The sequence below is a fragment of the Anomaloglossus baeobatrachus genome, chromosome 5 (genome assembly GCF_048569485.1).
Source record: "Anomaloglossus baeobatrachus isolate aAnoBae1 chromosome 5, aAnoBae1.hap1, whole genome shotgun sequence".
Lineage (NCBI taxonomy): Eukaryota > Metazoa > Chordata > Amphibia > Anura > Aromobatidae > Anomaloglossus > Anomaloglossus baeobatrachus.
Window position 1 is genome coordinate 565,095,029 of NC_134357.1, and position 6,000 is coordinate 565,101,028.

Genomic DNA, 6,000 nt, shown 5'->3' on the forward strand with positions numbered 1-6,000 from the left:
TCATAGCGAGCCCGCTTAGGCTGTCTGGGACTGTCGTCCGTGTCAGAGCCGTCACCCTGGGGTGCATGTGACACCCCCGGAGCTCCGAAGTGTTCCAGCTGAGGGGGACTAGGGGGCAATGATTCAACAGTGCCCATGGTCTGAGTTACTGGTCTAGACTGCAATGTTTCAAGAATTTTAGACATAGTCATAGACAATTTGTCAGCAAAAGCTGCAAACTCCGTCCCTGTCACCTGGACAGCATTCACAGGTGGTTCTCCCTGGGTCACGTCCAGCAGAGGCCCCGGCCGAGCAATTGCCACAGGGGCCGAGCACTGCACACAATGGGGGTCAGTGGAACCAGCCGGTAGAGCAGCCCCACATGCGGTACAAGCAGCATATAAAGTCTGTGCCCTGGCACCGTTGTTTTTTGCGGACGACATGCTGTTGTCTCCTTGAATAATCTAGGAGGGTATATAGCCGAGAATCACCAGCGACCGTACAGTGCAATGTATTGCAAGCACAAAATACAAAGTACACTACGGCACAAGTGGGGGTGAGCCCTTGAGGGCTGCTTACCGCCCGCTGAAAAGCGGGTGTGAGGTCGCAGAATCCCGTGTCTGGGTCTCCCCGTCTCCCCTCTGCAGCTCAGCGTGCAGACAGGAATGGCTGCCGGCGTTCAGTGAAGAGGGGCGGACCGTGGGCGTGCCACAAACAAAAGTGCGGGAAACTGCGTCCCTCTGTGCCTAGTGTGAGGGCTGGAGTATGTAAAGCAGACTCCAGCCCTCAGCGCTGATGGTCTGTACAGCGTCCCGCCCTCCCCCTGACTGGCAAGTGTGGGGGCGGGAACGAAACGAACTAGGCCGCAAAAGCCGGGGACTGTAGTAATAAGCGCGGCCGTCATATATGCACGGCCAGCGCGGAAGTCCCCGGCGCACCACAAATCCCAGCCGCGTCGCAGTGAACGCTGACCCCAGCGGTCGGCTCGGCCGTTCATACTAAGTCTGCTCACTCAGCGGAGCTGCAGTGAGGAATGGCACAAGCGCAGCAGCGCTGTTAACCCCGGCGCACTAACACACCCAGCAATGCTGTAGTGTGCGTGCGGTATGCACGGGGACACGGAGTACCTTGATGAAGCAGGGCCCTGTCCCTGAGGGAACTCCGCTCCAAATCCAGCAGAGGGGCTGTGAATGGAGCACGGTCTCAGTGCCTGGAGACCGGGAAAGTCCCACTTCACCCAGAGCCCTAATGGGGATGGGGAAGGAATCAGCATGTGGGCTCCAGCCGCCGTACCCGCAATGGGTACCTCAACCTTAACAAACACCGCCGACAGAAAGTGGGGTGAGAAGGGAGCATGCTGGGGGCCCTCGTATGGGCCCTCTTTTCTTCCATCCGACATAGTCAGCAGCTGCTGCTGACTAAACAGTGGAGCTATGCGTGGATGTCTGACCTCCTTCGCACAAAGCATAAAACTGAGGAACCCGTGATCCCACGGGGGGGTGTATAGCCAGAAGGGGAGGGGCCTTACACTTTTAAGTGTAATACTTTGTGTGACCTCCGGAGGCAGTAGCTATACACCCAATTGTCTGGGTCTCCCAATTAGGAGCGACAAAGAAATATATATATATATACATACACACACACACACACACACAGCTCTGGCAAAAATTAACCCCTTCACGACCATGGACGGATCTTTCCGTCATGGATCGTGTCCCGGTAAGCCCCGCCCCCTGCCGCGGGCAGATGGCGTGGAGCGGCACACATATCAGCTGTTTTCAACAGCTGACATGTGTGCCTACATGTTCCGAGTGGAATCGCATTCCACCCGGAACATTAACCCCTTAGATCTCGCTGCCAAAGTCTGGCAGCGAGATCTATATGCGCGCGGCCATGTTTTCTACTTACCGCCGCCCCCTCCGGACGTCACGTGAGTGATCACGTGACGTTCGGTGGTTGCCATCGTAGCACAGGGTCATGTGATGACGCCCGCTGCTAAGAAGTTTCACTTTCCTTTTTCCTCGGCACGGAGCAGAGGAAAAAAGAAAGTGACTATTTCTGCTGTTTACAGCGGTATAGCTGTGATCAGCAGATTGCGATCAGCGATCGGATTGCTGATCGCTATAGCCCCCTAGGGGGACTAGTAAAATAAAATAAAAAAAGTAAAAAAAAAGTTTTAAAAAATTAAAAACCTAAAAGTTCAAATCACCCCCCTTTCCCCCCATTGAAAATTAAAGGGTTAAAAAAAAATAAATATACACATATTTGGTATCGCCGCGTTCAGAAATGCCCGATCTATCAAAATATAAAATCAATTAATCTGATTGGTAAACGGCGTAGTGGCAAAAAAATTCCAAACACCAAAATTACGTTTTTTGGTCGCCGCAAGTTTTACGCAAAATGCAATAACAGGCGATCAAAACGTAGCATCTGCGCAAAAATGCTACCATTAGAAACATCAGCTCGAGACGCAAAAAATAAGCCATCACTGAGCCAAAGATCCCAAAAAATGAGAACTCTACGGGTTTCGGAAAATGGCGCAAAACGTACGCCACTTTTATTGGACAAGCTTGTGAATTTTTTTTTAACTTCTTAGATACAAGTAAACCTATACATGTTTGGTGTCTACAAACTCGCACCGACCTCAGGCATCATACCCACACATCAGTTTTACCATATAGTGAACACCGTGAATAAAAGATCCCAAAAACTATTGTGCCATCACACTTTTTTTGCAATTTTTCCACACTTGGAATTTTTTGCTGCTTTCCAGTACACCATATGGTAAAACTTATGGTTTCATTTAAAAGTACAACTTGTCCCACAAAAAACAAGCCCTCATATGGCAAGATTGACGGAAAAATAAAAAAATTACGGCTCTCGGAAGAAGGGGAGCAAAAAACAAAAACGCAAAAACGGAAAGTGCCCCGGGGCTGAAGGGGTTAAGAGACCACTGCAAAATTTTCAGTTTTTCTAATTTTTCTCTTTATATATTTTTGGGTACAGTGTAAATTGTTCTTTTATTCTATAAACTACTGACAACAACTTCAAATTTTCAAGCAACAAATTGTGTATTTATTTTCTGAAAATACTAGTTTATGGAATAAAACAACAGAGTACATTTTACTCAAAAATATACCTATAAAGAGAAAAATAAGAAAAAAAATGACAATTTTGCAGTGGTCTCTTAATTTTTGCCAGATCTGTATATTGTGAGATGGCAACCGGCTAGATTGCTAATGACTTGTATGTACCATATAAGTGGTGTGAGCCTGAAGGTCCATTGTAGTGCCATATGCTTGTTAGGGCATTTCTGGACAAGGTCTTACGGGTAGCCAGAAAGATGGGCGGGCCTAGCTATCCACATACCTCCGCCCAAGTGAGTGTTTGACATGTGGCTGACAGGCCACATGGTTTAAAATGGTGTGAGTCTGTTTGGCACATGGTCTGGCCACCTATGTACCCCCACCCATGGGTGTGTCTCAAGTAAGGAAAATTGAGACTGTTGTTAGGCACATGGCTGAGAGACAGACAGGAGTCTGCAGAGTGTTTCTAGAGCAGCCTGTGTTAGGTGCTCTAGACCGTCAGAGTCTGAGCGTGTGCTGCACATGGAGATAGTGTGCTGGAGGTCTCAGTCTGTGTGAAGACTGGAGAGAGACTTCTGGAAATCAGTCCAGGTGAGGACTGGGAAAATACTGCAGTCAGGCTGGAGAGTGCCAGGGATGCAGGAAGGAACCACAGCAAGTGGTGCTCACTGGCATGAGCCAGTGTGTGCAGGCGCCACACCTCAAATAGAGACTGTATTGGACTTGAAGCCCACAGTATCTGGATGTGCTATGTTTTGCCTTAAGCCAGGAAAGGCTCTTGTGTGTTTATTTTAAGGCGCAGTTTATGCTTGGTTTTAAATAAACTGCTGGATTTAAAAAGAGACTGTGATGCTTGTGTTGCCTAAAGGCCACTTTACACGCAACGATGTCGCTAACGAGATGTCGTTGGGGTCACGGAATTCGTAACGCACATCCGGCCTCGTTAGCGACGTCGTTGCGTGTGAAACGCACGAACGACCGTTAACGATCAAAATTACTTACCTTATCATTGATTGTTGACGCGTCGTTCTATTCCCAATTATCGTTGCTGTTGCAGGACGCAGGTTGTTCGTCGTTCCTGCGGCAGCTCACATCGCTATGTGTGACACCGCAGGAACGAGGAACATCACCGTACCTGCCGCCGCTGGCAATGAGGAAGGAAGGAGGTGGGCGGGATGTTCCGCTCGCTCATCTCCGCCCCTCCACTTCTATTGGGCGGCCGCTTAGTGACATCGCTGTGACGCAGCACAAACAGCCCCCTTAGAAAAAAGGTGGTTCGCCAGCCACAGCGACGTCGCTAGTCAGGTATGTACGTGTGATCATTCTTAGCGATGTTGTGCGCCACGAGCAGCGATTTGCACCGACGGGGGCGGGTGCTTTCACCAGCGACATCGCTAGCGATGTCGCTGTGTGTAAAGTGCCCTTAAGCCACCTCTCATCGCTGCAAGCTAGTGAAACCCCCCAGATTGCGGTGTGCAATCTCACAATATGTATATATACAGGCTGCCACCCTCATCTGCCTGGCTTTACCTTGGCAAGCAATCAAAATACAGGAAAGCTCATTATTTTTTTTTAATTATTTAAAAACATTTTTTAAAAAAATGCGTTTTATTTCAAATCTGTTTTATTGATGAAACTGTTGTCAACATACAAACATATCATTTGTGCAATTACAATACATAAACATCATTTTCTTAATGCCGTGATAACATCCAGAAATTGTTACATTACTAAATTTCTTGGAATTCTTCAAATTATCTTTGTGCTATTACCATACAACCACTTATAAATTATAGGTCAGAATTCCCACTTCTTTTGACTTCCCGTATACTAATATACTCATTCACTTTGTTTTTCATATGGTCTTGCTCATTATATGAGACCTTATGGTACATAATAATTTATAATATAGCGTTAGGGACCCCCCTATAGAGATTTGCCGTGACTGGGCAGGGGGGCTCAAATCATTGATCAATCATTTGCAAAAAATCTCATTGAATTGTTACAGTAGGAATGAATTTGTGAATATTACACTTTTTATTTCTTCATTGTTGCATGCCATTCATAAGCAATGCTGGCTACCCTCCTTTTTTCATTCTCTTTGTATGTCTATTGTCTTATGAATTATTGATAAATCTTTTCATATAAAAAATGAAACTAGAAAAATGCAGATTAAAGTTCAGAAAAGAAAGAAAGAAGAGGAAAGATACAAGCATAAAAGAAGAGGAAATTAGAGAGAAGGGGGGAGAGGGGGGAAAGCAAGAAAAGAAAAGAAAAAAGGAAAGGGGGGGAAGGAATGAGATTCCCCACCATTTCTCAGTTCAAAAAGCTCGCCAAACTCTCCACAAACTCTGGGGACTCCATGAACATAATCCATGGTCCCCAAACTGTAGTAAATTTTTTTGTGTTCCCATTTAGTTCTGCTGTCAGCTCCTCCATTCTCTGGAGGTTTGTCATCTCCTCCAACCAAACCAGCACCGTAGGGCATCTAGTCTGTTACCAAAATCGTGGGATAATCATACGGGCAGCCGCCAGGCAAAATCGCAACATGTCCCTTTTTTGTGTTTTAATAGCTCCTGGGAGCATAGAAAGAAGGGCAACCTGGGGGAACTTTTCTATTTCACCTCCGCTCATCTTTTTGTACAGGTAGAACACTGAGTCCCAAAAGGGTTGCAGCTTAGTACAGCTCCACCATATGTGTAGCATTGTACCTGTGTCTGTGCCACACCTCCAGCACACATCAGACACAGAGGGAAATATAGTATTTAATTTAGTCGGGTAATGGTATCACCTTGAGAGAATTTTATAACTTTTCTCTTGAGCGGCGCACGCCAAGGAAAGCTTGTGGGTCCACAGGTACGCTCTGCTCCAATCGTCCTCTGGAATATCCTCTCCCAGTTCCTCTCCTCACCTACAGACAAAGTGAGGTTTATCC